The sequence below is a fragment of the Schistocerca piceifrons genome, chromosome 1 (assembly GCF_021461385.2).
Source record: "Schistocerca piceifrons isolate TAMUIC-IGC-003096 chromosome 1, iqSchPice1.1, whole genome shotgun sequence".
NCBI classification, from domain to species: Eukaryota; Metazoa; Arthropoda; class Insecta; order Orthoptera; family Acrididae; genus Schistocerca; species Schistocerca piceifrons.
The window spans coordinates 1154529553-1154547638 of NC_060138.1; the positions used below are offsets into that span (position 1 = coordinate 1154529553).

Genomic DNA, 18086 nt, shown 5'->3' on the forward strand with positions numbered 1-18086 from the left:
AGGGGTAGCCCTATAGAGGGTGGGGTGACGGAGGAAGCTAATTTAGCATCTCTCATGCAGAATAGTCAACATTTTCTTGAAATCGAACCTTATAGCTTCCATAAACAAATTTTTTTGCTAAAAATAACCACTACAACATGGTAAGATTCTTGACGACGTCGTGCTGTAAGCCAGGGCCACATGTATGCACAGTGATAAATAATCATGTATTACATTTAAAACTGTGACATGTGGTATTCAACCCGGAAAATTTTAAAAGTTCTGCCAAATGATTCCCTCCAGGTCGATACTAGAAGAAAAATAACGTTTTTTTTTTAAAAAAAAAAGCTTATAGCAGCGTACGGGTATTTTTAAAAACAAAACGTTTCGAGTATTTGGTTGTGTTTTAACAAAGCAGCTAATAACGCACTTTTGATAAAAGTCAAAACTTCCTCCGATGTTAAATTGTTTTGGACATGGGAATGTGTTGACTTACGGCAAATTTGTTAACACATTTACACTGTTTGCATTGCATTGCAGTACAAATGCACAGTGACTGTCGAACATTGAACGTAGTAATTGGAGAAAAACGAAAAGTTATAGGTATAAAGGAAATCGTAGATTTCAAGTTATGACGTAGTTATATTTGACAAAAAAACGCATCTGCCACGGCTGAAGATTCTAGCTGTGTCGCAATAGCTTCATTACGTTCACTTACAAGAATCATATTGCGAGCGCTTCCATCTGTGTAAAGATTGCACAGGTGTCTCAACTAGCGTATACTTCTCGACAAACAGAAGGAAGCTGTGGTCTGTTCTTTCAAGAAAATATGGAAGACATTAGCTCATCACCTTGGTATTGCGACCCAGACGGCGAAGTTGCAAATGTACTTCTTCGGACTATGTACGGCAATGCCATTTTAAAAGGCCATTATGAAGATGTTTATCTCCAGCAAGACCTGCCTATGTGGAGAAGTAACCTCACGCTACGGTTCAGATTCTACGCGACATTTTGTTCTGCTTGGACCTAACGAAGAAGTGGTTATTCTGTCTGGCAAAGCCACGGGCAATGCATACGAGAACATGGGTTATGTGGGAAGTAGGGTATGAACAGAACAAGACATCCGTTACAAAGAAGGAAGCTGAAAGTTTAACGTCCCGTCAACGACGAAAAAGAAGAAGTCATTGTAGACCGGATTCAGTCTGGGAACAGACAAGGATGGTGAAGGAAATAGATCTCGCTCTTTCGAAAGACGCCACGTTAATTGATTTAGGAGAACTACAGACAACTTTACATTGAACTGCCTGATCGGAATTTGAACGCGGCTATTTCAGAATGCGGGTGCAGCGTCTTAATCATCACACCATCTCGCTCGGTAACATCGCAACGGAATTTATTGAAATTCTTCAGCTGCTATTGTGGTTAAAAGTGAGGGAAGAGGGATAACAATAAACTAAAATCCGATAGGAATCTCAAAACTGTTCTGAGATCACTTCGAGTAATTTTAAAAAAAAACTACTAGCAGAAATCCGAGGAACTGGCGAGAATATCTATTTATAACAATATTTGACAACATTTCTAGCGATATATGGCAATGACGCTACATTATCAGCACTCTCCCGTCCAGGGTATAAAGGCGCGAGTATTAGCAGTGACATGCGGCACTCAGAAGCCACATAAAAGAACAGTCATGTGTTGCGACTTTGACGTAGTATATTCGTAGTATATATTCGTATGGCGAGGTTATTACGCCGACGAACAACCACGAAACTGTACGGCATCTGGAGATGAGTAGTGTAGATACCTAGAAATGAGCACTGTGTCCCTCTTTCTCAGAACAATACAGCAGATAAGACCGCAACACGATTACCTTAGGATCACGCATATCTCGTAAGTAAGATACTGTGTCTTACTGAAATGAAGCGAAATACGGAGTATTTCGTTTACAATTTTCCTCGAGACATGGCATACAAACAACTCTCATTTGAGCTCTGACACAACAAATAGGAAGTTGCTACTGTATTACGTTTCTGGTGTCGAAGTATTCTCCTGTTAACTTTAGCGAAACGTGAAACCATTCACTCATCGCCCTTTTTTTCCTCTCTCCCTACAACTGCTCTACATTGGCTGACTGCAGTCCGCATCTTAATGAGAAATAAATGCATGCCATTGATAACAACCATTGACCATTGACGATGGTGACATCAAGAAAGGCAGAACCCTACAAGAATGCTATTTTCAGTCAGTTTCTATGCCATACTCTAACATCAAATATTATGCTTGAAAATGGCACAAAAACAAAAACTGCAATAGCGCAACAAAAAAAGTAACAGCTAAAAACGAACAAGACATCATTTGAAAAGTTTGTTAGAATGTGTAACCAGAGAAGCCGGTATGAAAATTTCTGTGGCTGTATCTTATTACCAGGCAGAGGACGGCAGTACAGCTGCGTTATGGTCGACTACACGTCTGCAATTAAAAGATAACCCATCGGACGGAGATAACGATAAGAAAGAAAGTCGTTAAGCTTGTAGTTGTTCTACAACTTTTTAAATTGTATCTTCCCTGCGGACCGGCAATACAAATCAATGTATCTTACGAAATAAGATATGTAGCTACAAGGCACCCGGCGCAAAACCCGACTGCAAGTTTCTTCCCTGTTCTCAGCTTGCAGTTTCTTTCCCTATCTCTTTCTCTCCGCAGCCCTTACAGCCTGCTTCCACATACAGCACCCTCCATCGATTTCGTTATTAAGCTCGATTCAGAAGGGGTGTCTTGAAGAAAACTGGAAGATTGTCCGTTCTACAGAAGAAAGATTCAAGTTCAGTGGAACTTCAGCAACGAGGTAATTGCACACTATAAACTATGTGGACGAGTATGAAGAAAGAGAATCGGCCGCAGCCTTTTTGAAGGAATAGTCCCGGTATTCACCTGAAAATACTTAAGGAAATCACAGAAAATTTATACCAGGATGGCCAGACGTAGATATGAACTGTGCACCTCCCTAATACTGGATGAGGGCAGTATCATAAGTATTACCCCACCATACCTAATATGTAAATATATGTTAACTAGCTGTTACCCGTGGCTGCTCTCATGTATCAGTAGTTTTGCTATGGTGGGCGATGGTGAGTCAGTGAACTGCTGTACATACAATAATGCCAGCTGCCCTAACGCGTCTGCCTGTTCTGGTAATCCTAGCTAGTGCGCCAATACATGACACAGCGGAATGTGCGGTGTTGCTACTGAGCAGTGCGTATGGAGGGTTGGCAGAAGCACGCAACCAAGCTTCGTTCTACTAAAGTAACTACACATCATATAACGTTCACATTATGCAACAAATTTAATAATTTTGACCTAATTTTTGCTCACTCACATAAAAAAGATATTCCTCTCTTACTTCAAGCTCTTAAGGCTCGAATTCTTTCAGAGGTCCAATTTTTTTTTCTTCTCTGTTTATTACTTTCTAAAGTAGCCTTTGTCATACTTGAGGGTTCAAGCTACTTCCATACCAAATTTCATCAAAATCTGTCGGCAGTTTAGTCATGAAAACGTTAACAGGCAGATATACAGGGTGATTCAAAAAGAATACCACAACTTTAAAAATGTGTATTTAATGAAAGAAACATAATATAACCTTCTGTTATACATCATTACAAAGAGTATTTAAAAAGGTTTTTTTTTCACTCAAAAACAAGTTCAGAGATGTTCAATATGGCCCCCTCCAGACACTCGAGCAATATCAACCCGATACTCCAACTCGTTCCACAGTCTCTGTAGCATATCAGGCGTAACAGTTTGGATAGCTGCTGTTATTTCTCGTTTCAAATCATCAATGGTGGCTGGGAGAGGTGGCCGAAGCACTATATCCTTAACATACCCCCATAAGAAAAAATCGCAGGGGGTAAGATCCGGGCTTCTTGGAGGCCAGTGATGAAGTGCTCTGTCACGGGCTGCCTGGCGGCCGATCCATCGCCTCAAGTAGTTGACGTTCAGGTTTCATAACGAACCTTTTGCGTAGGACTCTCCATACAGTTGATTGTGGAATTTGCAGCTCTCTGCTAGCTCTGCGAGTCGATTTTCCTGGGCTGCGAACAAATGCTTGCTGGATGCGTGCTACATTTTCATCACTCGTTCTCGGCCGTCCAGAACTTTTCCCTTTGCACATACACCCATTCTCTGTAAACTGTTTATACCAACGTTTAATACACCACCTATCAGGAGGTTTAACACCATACTTCGTTCGAAATGCACGCTGAACAACTGTCGTCGATTCACTTCTGCCGTACTCAATAACACAAAAAGCTTTCTGTTGAGCGGTCGCCATCTTAGCATCAACTGACGCTGACGCCTAGTCAACAGCGCCTCAAGCGAACAAATGTACAACTAAATGAAACTTTATAGCTCCCTTAATTCGCCGACAGATAGTGCTTAGCTCTGCCTTTTGTCGTTGCAGAGTTTTAAATTCCTAAAGTTGTGGTATTCTTTTTGAATCACCCTGTAGTTTCCCATGTAATAATATTAGTATAGAAGCATGTATTAAACATGTTGAGGAGTGTATAAGCATTGTATTCATTATGCATAAGCATTGCATTAATTGCCGGCCGGGGTGGCCGTGCGGTTCTAGGCGCTACAGTCTGGAGTCGAGCGACCGCTACGGTCGCAGGTTCGAATCCTGCCTCGGGCATGGATGTGTGTGACGTCCTTAGGTTAGTTAGGTGTAAGTAGTTCTAAGTTCTAGGGGACTGATGACCTCAGAAGTTAAGTCGCATAGTGCTCGGAGCCATTTGAACCATTGCATTAATTATGTTGAATCGTATTGTGTAGAATCATATCAGTCAGTAAACGTATTTTCGCTTATAACACAGTTCAACAGCAATGAATAAATACCTTTTTCAAAAAGTAAATATGTTTTTTTGTGCTGCGTTCAGATTACGATATCACATGACGAACGAAGCAGGGTGGACATAAAAAGCAGACCAGCGCGAGCGAAGCGGCCATTCCTGGCCAAAACAGCGAACTAATATCAAACCCTAGCCTTAATTGCAGGAATGAAGGAAATGTTGGAAAACCGGAAAAGAAGAGAATCGAAGGTTTTGCGATGTGGTGCTACAGAGGGATGTTGAAAATTAGATGGACTGATAGGGTAAGAAATGAGGAGGATCTCCACAGCATCATGTGGAAAACATTGACAAGAAGAATGGACGGGACTCTAGGAGACATAAGGGAATAGCTTCCACAATACTTGATGGAGCTCTAAGGGAAGACAGAGCTCGGCATATATCCAGCAAATAGTTGAGGACACTGGCTGCAAGAGCTATTCGTTAAATCAGAGGAACTAGTAGCTGGCTGCACTAATCCAGTCAGAAGACTGATGAACCGGAAAAAGGAATGAAGCATTTTGAATTCAAGACTGGAAACAGTGATTTAAGTTTGCAGCGGTTTGCTACATTATTATGGACATTTGGTAAGATGGTTCCATTGAGAAAACTGACAGCTATTCTTTCTTCTGTCCCCTGCCAATATAGCTAGCGATCCCGCGTCACTGGGAACATCCACCTAATAAAGAAGTCTATGGTTTGGCGGTAGTGACACTTGTCATCGTCGCTGTAATACAAAACAGTCACTTCCTAGGTTAGTTTGAAAACTACGGTAATCTACAGTACGTGATGCTGTTGGAGTTGATACGCCAGGCCCATTTTTGAATTGTGACGTATTTCATTCAACTACTGAGGATCTAGAGTAGACCTCTCGAGCGGTGAAACAACATTTCGGCTCCCGGAGGGCTTAGAGGAAAACTTTGCCTCCTCATCCTACATAAACTGAAGGAACTTTCTGGTTTTGCATAATTTTAATTATTTACTCCGAGTCAATAAGGCGGTGGATGTAGATGTGGTAATTTAAGCCATCTCCAAGGGTGCTGGATGTGGGGTAGGAGACTCCCGGTTGAGAATAGCACGAAAGGATATTTCCACTTTTTTCTCGATCTACTTTTCTTGCTTATTGCTGTGACCATATTCTTCCAACAAAATCATGTAAGACTTATGAATCCACTTTTATATAAGGTCAAGAACACGTTAGACGTGTATTGGCGCCCATGTCAGGAGAGAAGTAAACTTTATGGGCATAGAACAGTTCTTTCCGATGTCGCTCTGTTTTTCTCGTCCTCTAAAAGAAAGGTTCGTTTTTCGTCACGAGAAACTAGATTTGCAATCGACTTTAAGAGAATCTAATATACCTTTGGAAACGACGTTCACCTGCTCGTATTCCTTCAGTTGTAATAGAAGGTGTTCTTTGTACTATTAAAAGGGAGGTAATACAGAGCTTAAGACGCTGGTCTCACATTCAGGAACACCTCGTGCAGTCATCCAGATTTAAGCGTTACGTAGTTTCCCTAAAATCAGTTAAGGTGACTGCCGGAGTTTCCTTTCAAAAGAACAATGTCCGTTTCCCATCTTATCCTTCCCCAATCCCAGTCTTTGTTCGGTCAGTAAGAGTCCCGCCTCTGATGCAATCTCTGTCACTAATTTTCCTGTCTTTTTATGTAAAAATTAGGAAAACCACCGTGTCGTTATGTAAGACCTGTTGCAGCCTCGCTCTAGAGAAGAACACATTATCCTCATTCGAGAATATTTGAATAATTCCGTTTACGCAGACAATAGCTCGTCGCTGTTGTTTGGTGTTATCCAACTCGCCCCTGAGTTTGCAAAATGAGTAACAAAGACAGCGTTATAACCTCCTCGCACGTGCCTTTTATGTCGCTGCGGAAGCGAGCGGTTTCCGTGTTTCGCTTTTAGCCTCTCCGGTCGGATTTACGACAGGCGGTTGGAGCGTGACGCGGTCGACCATGGACCGATTACTTCGCCTCTCAAAGCGACGAACACGAACTGTTCCGCGCAGCTCCCAGTGGTCGCCATGCGCAGAGGGAAAAAGACTCACAGCACGCTTCCTGCCTGATCGGTTTCCGTTTACGAACGTGCTACGTTTGCTAATGAGGAAAGGGGCCGCTCTGGGCTGTGGATTCAAGTCTGTGGATTCCACATCTACGACATATGGCGTAAAGGCTCCTGGACTGACGGACAGAGAGTAGTTAGGATTTGATGTCGGTAGTTTACAATTATCTGCTGCCTTAAGTGCCATTATGGCTCTGATTCCCATTGGGACCGAGGTAGGAGATTTTAGGCCTTTATGTAGATTCTTCTTATTCCTAATATTGATACTGTGTACTGAGCTATTGGTTGGAAATAGAGATGTATTAATTGCAACAAATTTCATTAAGGAATAAATATACTGAGAAGCAGTGGTTACAATACAAAGTTCCTTGAACAGGTTTCTACAAGATGTTCTTGAATTTACATCACAAATGATTATTATCACACGCTTTTGCACCCAAAAACTTTTGCTCGGTTTCATGAGTTGCCCCAGAATATGATCCTATACGACATAACAGAATGAAAGTAAGCAAAGTATGCAAGTTTTTTTATATTTATATCTCCTACATCTGACATCATTCTCACGGCAAATACAAACTTGTTTAGGCGCTTAAGCAATTCTGTGGTATCCCAGAAATTTAACACTGTCAACCTCTTCGATGTGCATGTCTTCATATGTTATACTCATGCTGGAAGGAAATCTCTTACAGGTTCTGAACTGCATATAGTGGATCTTCTCAAAGTTTAATGACAAAGAATTAGCTTTAAACCACTCATTAATGTCAGTGAAAATTTGATTAGCAGCTATTTCTAAATCTGTACTTGACTTGCTACTTATTGCAATGTTCGTATCATCTGCAAACAAAACAAACTTATCATCTGGCAATGTAACAGATGAGAGGTCATTAATGAACACAAGAAAAAGCAATGGACCCAAAATGGAACCTTGAGGAACACCACATGTAATTGATTCCCAGTCAGATGAAGACTGACTGCTTACTGCACTGGTATTTCGCAACGACACCCTTTGTTTCCTGTTACATAGTTAAGACTCAAACCATTTCGCAGCATTGTTGGTAACACCATAATACTCTAGTTTACTTAGAAGAATACTGTGGTTCACACAGTCAAAGGCTTTTGGCAGGTCACACCAAATGCCAGTAGCCTGTAATTTATTATCTAATGAATTAAGTACATTCTCACTGTAGGTGTAAATAGCTTTATCTACATATCAGAACCCTTCAGAAATCCAAACTGTGACTTGGACAATATATCATTTGCAGTCAGATGCTTAAGGAGACGCTTGAACACAGCGTTTTCAAATACTTTTGAGAAAGCCGGCAAAAGTGAAATGTTTGAATTTTGCACTCTACAAATATTCTGAGTGTCCCTCTGCGTCACACGTCCAAGCGGTAGTAAAGTTCGTTCCAGAATGTATATAGCAAGATCTTGTCAGTGGTCATCACAGCAGCATTGATGCGTCCTCTGAGCTGTTGTAGTGTTCTTGGCGGTGGGGCTACGTCAACACGGTCCTTATTGTACCCTCATAGGAAAATGTCACAAGGCGTTAGGGAAGGCGATCTGGCGGAACAAGGGAACAGAGTCACATCATCTTCACCAGTATGCGCAATCCAGCGATGAGGAATTTCGTCGTTTAGGTAGCGGCAAACTTCAATGTTCCAGTGAGGGGGTGCCCCATTTTTCTGGAAGATGAACTTCTCCGAATGAGCATCTGGTTGAGGAATTCAGACCTGCACCAAATCAAGGTAAGAGATACCTGTCACAGGCTTCTCACAGAAGAAAAACGGCCCAAATGCAGCTTCGTGTGATGACACTACACAAAAAACATTAATGTTCGGCGAATCTCGTTCAAGGGCCGCTATTTCATGAGGATTTTCGGTACCCCCAATTTCACACTATGGCGCTCAAAGTTTCCAGATAAATGGAAGGTTGCTTCGTCGCGGAATATCAGCTAGGAGGTGAAATGTTCACCGTCAATTGCGGCATGGTGATGCAAAACTGAATGCGCCGGTTTTAATAACATGAGCTGCAGGCGAGTTTGAAATTTAACCACCATCGCAAAATCTTCCACATCGTTTGCAGCTGTATTTCAAGTTCGTGGTTTGCGCAGAATGATGAGTTTTTTGGACTGCGTACGAAACTTTCCCTCAGCCTCTCCACGGCTGCATCTGCCACACTTGGTGGACCAGTGCGTTTTTGTTGACAGAGGCAACTAGTATCGCTACACTGTCGATATGAACGCAAAATGCTGTGTTTGCAAGGCGGTTCTTTCCCATAATTCCTTCCAAATGCACACTGCACTGTTATATCAGATGAACGTCTCGGATATTCCAATACACAAAATCTCTTTTGTTACTTTGTCGCCATTTTGTGAAGACACTACCAACGCCAACTGGTGAGCAAAACGCAAACTCTATGAGTTTACAGTTGCATACATGCATCAGTCGTATTTGCACATGTGGTACTTTGGATAGTAGAGAACTTTGAAACCGAATGAGTCCTTTATAGTAGCCCTACATTTGCTCGTGACGTTGTATTGGCAGATTCATCTCAAACAAATACACGCACGAAGTCTCATACGTTCCCCTTGTAAATAAAACTGTTGTCTTTCCTGGTGGATGATGCTATCGCAAAGTTCTCAGGCAAGTGGTCGGAAGTGTTTGACGGAACTTAGCGCCTTTTCGAACAGTTAGGGACGATACGTACTGAGCATCAACAGAACATAGTGGAAGGGAACGGTGCGTGTTGGTGTTTTGATAATAAAGAGTCAACAGTGTCAGCAGGAAGGAACTATTAATGGTCGCGGAATTTACTGATGATCAACCAAAATTAATAACGAATGTTCTCGACACAAGTCGCATGATAAATTCCGCACACTACTGGGAACTGAAGGAAGAGGAAAAGTGAAAGACAAACATTTCAAAATATCATCATTTATTCGCCCTAGAAAATACACTGATAAGCCAAAATAATTATGATAGCTCCTTACTAGAGTCTTGATACACCTCTGGAGCACAGTACATTGGTGATTCTGTGATGGATGCGACAAATGCTTCGTAATAATAAAGAACAACCGCCTTCAGCCACAAATCTTGATTTTATTTCAATGCACGATGCATTTCGAGCCCTGGGGGCTCATCTTCAGGTGCTTTGACAGTCTACATCAAATTTATATTTCGTTTAATTCCGAGCCTTGCAAGATCACATTGGTATACTACAAAATGCCACATTGTGAAACATAAGTTTATAAAACTACGATACATCGAAAAGTACTGTTACAGTAGTAGATGTACAGTTCTGGAGAATGTTTATGAACAAATACACAGTTTTTGTTAAGCAGCACATTTGCAGTAACCTGTTGACACAGCACTTTTTCGTACACAATTCAAAACAATTCAAAGAATTTCGACCGTGAAAATACTGCATTTTTACAAATACACAGACATTATTTACAAGGTGTTACATTATTATTTACTTAGATGTCCTTGGTAATGCAAATATTTGTGAATACGGTAAATATGACTATGTTTTATGGGTTGGTGACATTGTTAAATAATTGTTTCTGTTTCTTCTTCTTCTTCTTCTTCTTCTTCCGTATCCGGATGCACCAATTATATCTTCCCTTCCCAGTAATTAGCAACGTAGGTTGCTTTGTCATTGACTTTCAAAATATCGTTTTTAGTGCATGTTATAGACACATCTGGGCAAATCAATAGGTAATAAAAGTCCTGTATTGCTCCGCATTCACACCTATCGCTATCACTGTAGCCTCATTTAAATAGGTTTGATTTGCACTCAGTTACTCCAGTGCGCAGCCGGTTTAATGACCTCCAAGTTGTAAAAGGTAGTTGAAATCCTGCAGATCCCTCCTCAAGTAGTTCCATTGTGGAGTGTGGCACCATTGTTTCTGTAAAACAAATGTAACCATTTCATAAAATAAAGGCACATTTGCCACATTCACAAATATTCGGATTACTAAGGACTTCTATGAAAGTAATAATGTTACACTTTGCAAATAATATCTGTGTATCTGGAAAAATGCAGAGTCTTCACAACAGAAATTCTTTGACTTGCTTTGAATTGTGTTCAGAAATGTTCCATGTCAAAATGTTTCTGCAAATGTGCTGTTTAATAGCAAGTGAGTATTTGCACATAAACAAAAAAATTACTGTTAACGATCCGCGCATATTTTGGCAATAACAATACATTCACTGCGCCTCGTAATTTTTTTTTCCTTAGTGACAGCCTTTAGAAAGGATTCATTCAGTATAAACGTCAATTATCGCCACCTGTCAAAAATTAAATATACGTCAGTCAGTAACGAACACAGACCAAAGACTGGCGGAATACAATTAATTCTGTAGTCTTTATTTATCAGGATACAGCGGTGGTTGTCGTCGCCGGGTGGTATTTTTTTGCAAAAAAAATATTAACAAACAATATTCTTCCCGCTTGCCGCCCTTCTCCCACCACTCAGCAAACGTTTCCAACACATCACTTTATTTTGACGATTTGAATTACTACTTTGCAGGGGAATAAAAAGCCGAACGCAAACGAACCACTACAAAGTTTACGACTTCTTAGGTCTCACAAACGAGGAAGGCGTCTTGATTATCAAACACGGTCAAGTGACATAGTCGTCAAGACGTGTAAGTAGAGACTTGAGAGCGGATATGGGCCACAACTGAGTTTCTATCCAACACACTTTGTTGTCCTCCAGGACGAGGAGCCAGGTGCACAAGGACGACGGAGGGTTGACATTGGCGCTCTTTGGTATTCCCCAGTGCCGCCCGCTGCATCCTTGACAGCTGGTGATGACTTCCGGCACGGGGCCGACCCTCCGCCCACCAGCAAGCCAGGATCTGACGGGAAGTCCTGAGCGGGGAACACCGCTTACAGTTTAGCCAAGTGCCTCCGAGAAGAGTATAATCCGACAGCCTCAGACACAGGCTAGGCTTACCACTGAGTGTTTTTAAGTGCTCTGCTGTTCCCGACTGCGGAAATGCGCAGAAGATTTCCATAAAAGAAAAGCTCCGTAGCAAATTCAGAACACGACAAGTGGAGAAAAATGGCGTGCTTCCGCGAGGTTCGTTCAAGCAGTTGCCAATGGCCTCTCGCGCATGCGCTGTTTTCGTTTACAGCTGTTACAGCTGTCACGTCAAATGAAAACAAAACGAATTTCTATGACTGGGAGCTATCGAGTGAATTAAATGGCTCTGAGCACTATGGGACTTAACACCTATGGTCATCAGTCCCTCAGAACGTAGAACTACTTAAACCTAACTAACCTAAGGACGTCACACAACACCCAGTCATCACGAGGCAGAGAAAATCCCTGACCCCGCCCGGAATCGAACCCGGGAACCCGTGCGCGGGAAGCGAGAACGCTACCGCACGACCACCAGCTGCGGACTCGAGTGAATTAAAATGCATTCACGTAATCACAGGAGACTAAAATAATATGTTACTGGTTTCAGTTTTTTGACAGAATATTATTTCCACGTCATTAGCAATTAAGTTTTAATTACCTTGTACAACAATGAAGTTATTTTCGTCGATTTGATAAAGAAATTTGGCTTTTATTAATCTTACCTGCGGAGTCAATTAATCGGAAATAAGTGTTCATTCCACGCTGTTGGTTGCATTCAACTGTTCACTCCAATTTCAAGTGCACGTTTTCGTTTGCATTATTGTGCATCTACACGTATGAACAAAGTCATAATTACAATAAATCCTCGGATGGTACTGATATATAAAGATATAGCTAAAAAAAGAAAATTTCTAAACAAATCTTCTACATGACAACGTAGTTTCTTTGGGCAACATTCTTGAAGAAATGCCACACGGAGTTCTTGCCGCATCTGCCTATTGGGATTCTGTCATCAAAGAAGCCGCCGGGATCAAAATGTGTAATTACAGCTTCAATTGGGACAGTGGGCTACACCCCTAGTGGTGCGTGGAAATGGGCAACGGAGAAATAAGTGGATTGTTCACCATCCAACGTAGGGACGGCCAAAAATTTGGCACGTGTGCCGTGGTAGCTGCAGACTTCCTCAACCACCAGGGCAAGGTTATCTGAGCGCGAGAAGGATCAAAAGGGGGGGGGGGGGGGGGAATCAGCGAAAGCGCCGCATTTAGGTCGCAATGCATACGACTTGGTTTTATATTCCATATTTCTCAACAGCACAGATCACAAACAAAACAAATTTTCATCATTATTCAATTATTTTTGTTTCGCTGAAGACGAATACAATTTTGTTTGATACAAACTGTCGGCATGTGGACAGACACAGATTTGCTCACTCAGGTTGCTCGTAATTCTGACTTATTTAGTTTCATACTCGAAAAAAGCCTTTCACACACATATATTGATCGAAATATTTTATCACACTTGCAATGTCTTCCCGAGGATAACATAGAAGACCTCCTGGACAGTTTTAACGTAAAAGAAAAAAGTTTTTGAATTGGGAATTACATAACAGACCAATCCATTCCATCTGCACATGCAGAGGGGCGGTTTCAACTGAAACAGCAAACGGCTTCGAAAACAGCTCGAAAACAAAAGTAAGATTAGCACTGTCCTCAAAACGTTTAGAAAACTATCGCTGTAGTTCTTTCAAGGCAACAATTCTCCAATGTTGTTTGACGCCAATGAGCTTAGTGAAATGGACTGCGTTTTTTCGTCAGAATTTGTTCCTTCCACAATTGGATTTTCTTTTTAAATTGCGTCCACATCAAATCAGAAATAAGTTGCTTCTCACCTGGCAGTATCTTATTGAGGGCAGCGAGCATTCAAGTGCACTTAAAATGCAAGATCTGCAGTCCATCCCGAAGTTATAATTTTCGTTTCTGCTTTCCCCTTTTTTCCTTGATAAATTCAACAATAGCGGACTTTAAAATGAAAACAACGTTCCACTCTTCGATTCAAACAATGCACTTTGCGGTAATACATAAATTCTCCATACTCCATTTTCAATTCCATTGAAAACTGTTGCAACTGACAGTGTAATAATGCACGTCACCTCAAAATATTTATTTGTACCACCAGTTTCATAACATGCTCCATGCCAGCAAATAAGGCACTGTAAAGTGCTTCTTGATATGCAGAACAATGAATCCCGTCTGCCAATTGTTGTAATTTTTTGTTATTTTATAGTCAACTAAGTCTTTACAGTCTTTCGACATGGTGGTGTAATATCTTTCCATACCATATTTGTGGTGCCGTCAGTTACGCAACTGCATAACAGACATTGAGAATTCTCATTCTTCCCTGCTGTCATTCCCATTCATTTTTAAAGGCTTAGATTGCCTCTTTTTCTGCCTGTGAATATCCTTTGTACCACGAACAAATAGCACAGCGTAAATAGTGCTGACACCACGATTCTGCCAAATGGGAGAACATCGTGCCGACCAAAAAATGCCGTAATGCAATAGTACATAAAATATCGCGCTGTGCCAAGTACTTCCGAGAAGGACTGCGCAAAGCAAATACAAGCTGAGCTTCAGCCTTCACGAGGCCCTCACATTGTGCTCCCATGCGGTTTGGCCGGACCCTGAGTTAGGGAAATCAGCATCGTACCAGGGTTCTTCCCTCCGCCACACACCGTCAGGTGGCTTGCGGAGTATGGATGTAGATATAGATGTTCTTCAGTTACAGACAGTGATACAATCTTTGGTAGCACATGGAAGTTCTGTAACTTCGCGACTTCTTTGTGACATAGTTCGATCAACTAAATAGCGTACCTAATGGCGTACTGAAATCTCCTGACGTTATGGGGGACAAAAAAAAGGTCGCCTAAGTTTGAGGCTGAAAACAACTCAGATGCGACAAAAACTTCTTGAGGCATTTGCTCAAATATTCTACATCTATATTGGAGCTTAAGAAAGCTGAAAGTGGTTCGGATGTCAGACGTGATACTGGTTGCAACTCGCTTCTCAAGTGGCAAGTTTGTGACCTTCTTACACCTGCGACGAAAATAAAATCACTGATAATATGTACTTTTGAACGTGTATGGAACAATCCAGAAACATTTCTCAAGATGTCGTGTAAGGTGGAGTGCAAGTGATAACAGTTACGACATCCTATTGCATAATACACTTACTGGACTACACAGATGCTTTACACGCAGATACACAAGTTCATAATATGAAGTTTGCAGTTGTGGAACGGAGTACAGTGAAATTTACCTCTTGTGTGTTACGCTGCTCAATGGGATTTACCTCTTTTGTGTGACGCTGCTCAATAGGATTTACCTCTTGTGTATGACCTTCTGTCAGAGAATTATAAAGGCACTGTAGTTGGTTATTCCAACACAGAACGGAAAGCCATACATGTATATAAGCTAGTGTCCCGGAACCCGGAACACAACACTAGAGCGCAAATTGCCGGTTCCCAGCGGCAACAAAAATTTCATTTTCAATATTGCGCGTAGTTAGTGGCCGAATTTAAAAATTTAAGATGCTGTTATAATGTACTCCTTAAGAGGTATAATGTTATGTTAAAAGTTTAACACAATAAGACAAGTATTACAGTCAGTAACTGCGTGTTTGATTTGAGTCAGCGTAACTGACGGTGCGCAAATACCCAGATTTCACTCGTCGAGTATTTGAGAATGAGAACACTTCGCAACTTACAACAAACTTTACACATAAATTCAAATCTTTGCAAGGCTTTTTCTCACGAACACCCCCAACAAAATAATGAAAGGAAAAAAGTTTATGGATTACTACTTTGCGCCGTTGATGCAGTAAAACTTCAGCATCACACATGTGTTTTAATTTATTACTTCTTTAGTAACGACTCTATCCGCAACACTGTCGGCAACGTAACACACGGAAGGGAAACCATGTGCACCATCTGGCTGTGAAGAGAGTAAACTTTGTTCTGTTACGCTATCGTATGTAGGATTTTCTGAGACTGAGATTGGGGACCAGTCTAAAAGGGTGTGGAAAACCAAATAAAAACAACACTGAAGCAGGCAAGTGTACCAAACCAATGGTCGCTAATCCCCCGCGCAATTGACCTCTAGGCGCAGGTTGAGTGCAGCAACTGGAATGCTGGCGTTAGCGATTGTATTCCGTTCTGTTTGGCAGGGTAACTAAGTACCTGAGTGTTTTTTACTTTAAAATCAGTAATATTATAAAATTAAAAAGAGATAAAGGCACAAATATTTTTATTGAATTTAATTGATATAAATTTAATACGATGTGGTTGTGTTACGTATCTTGCGGATTGCAGCATTATTTTGGATTCTTTGTGTTGAAAGTGTACAAAAAGTAATTCTGTGGATGATTTAAAAAGAGATTTGCTTAGCTTAGTTGAGTGTATTTTGTAATGCGCACACAGAATAACTTCGTCAGTAGTGGCGCATTCGGGAGGACGACGGTTCAATCCCGCGTCCGGCCATCCTGATTTAGGTTTTCCGTGATTTCCCTAAATCGCTCCAGGCAAATGCCGGGATGGTTCCTTTCAAAGGGCACGGGCGACTTCCTTCCCCGTCCTTCCCTAATCCGATGACACCGATGACCTCGCTGTCTGGTCTCCTTCTCCAAAACAACCCAACCCAGTAATGGCGCAGTTAGCAGGGCATGCGTGGGGAGAGTGGTAATGCTGGGAGTTGTGGGCACTCGCATTCCGAGCGCTGGAGAGGAAGTGCCATTCTAAAACTGAACTGAAGCCCATCTTCACATTTTTCATAAATATTACACTACTGGCCATTAAAATTGCTACACCAAGAAGAAATGAAGATGATAAAAGGGTATTCATTGGACAAATATATTATACTAGAACCGACATGTCATTACATTTTCACGCAATTTGGGTGCATAGATCCTAAGAAAGCAGTACCCAGAACAACCACCTCTGGCCGTCATAACGGCCTTGATACGCCTGGGCATTGAGTCAAACAGAGCTTGGATGGTGTGTACAGGTACAGCTGCCCATGCAGCTTCAACACGATACCACAGTTCATCAAGAGTAGTGACTGGCATATTGTGACGAGCCAGTTCCTCAACCACCATTGACCAGACGTTTTCAATTGGTGAAAGATCTGGAGAATGTGCTGGCCAGGGCAGCAGTCGAACATTTTTTAATCCAGAAAGTCCCGTACAGGACCTGCAACATGCGGTCGTGCATTATCTTGCTGAAATGTAGGGTTTTGCAGGGATCGAATGAAGGGTAGAGCCACGGGTCGTAACACCTTTGAAATGTAACGTCCACTGTTCAAAGTGCCGTCAGTGCGAACAAGAGGTGACCGAGACGTGTAACCAATAGCACCCCATACCATCAAGCCGGGTAATACGCCAGTATGGCGATGGCGAATACACGCTTCCAATGTGCGTCCACCGCGATGTCGCCAAACACGGATGCGACCATCGTGATGCTGTAAACAAAACCTGGATTCATCCGAAATGATGACGTTTTGCCATTCGTGCACCCAGGTTCGTCGTTGAGTACACCATCGCAGGCGCCCCTGTCTGTGATGCAGCGTCAAGGGTAACCGTAGCCATGGCCTCCGAGCTGATAGTCCATGCTGCTGCAAACGTCGTCGAATTGTTCGTGCAGATGGTTGTTTCCTGCAAACTCCCCATCTGTAGACTCAGGGATCGAGACGTGGCTGCACGATCCGTTACAACCATGGGGATAAGATGCCTGTCATCTCGACTGCTAGTGATACGAGGCCGTTGGGATCCAGTACGGCGTTCCGTATTACCCTCCTGAACCCACCGATTCCATATTCTGCTAACAGTCATTGGATCTCGACCAACGCAAGCAGCAATGTCGCGATACGATAAACCGCAATCGCGATAGCCTGCAATCCGACCTTTGTCAAAGTCGCAACATGATGGTACGCATTTCTCCTCCTTACACGAGGCATTACAACAACGTTCCACCAAGCAACGCCAGTCAACTGCTGTTTGTGTATGAGAAATCGGTTGCAAACTTTCCTCATGTCAGTACGTTGTAGGTGTCGTCACCGGCGCCAACCTTGTGTGAATGCTCTGAAAAGCTAATCATTTGCATATTACAGCATCGTCTTCCTGTCGGTTAAATTTCGCGTCTGTAGCACGTCATCTTCGTGGTGTAGCAATTTTAATGGCCAGTAGTGTAAGCGGAGCCCCTCCATGCCCACACTTCTATGGAGACCATTCAAA

At 42.1% G+C, this 18086-nt stretch overlaps 1 protein-coding gene across 2 annotated transcripts in view; it reads left to right on the top strand.

Moving 5' to 3' along the window:
- LOC124781147 overlaps positions 1-18086 on the top strand; it is a 179746-nt gene that overhangs the window by 77574 nt on the left and 84086 nt on the right. The window lies entirely within an intron of this gene.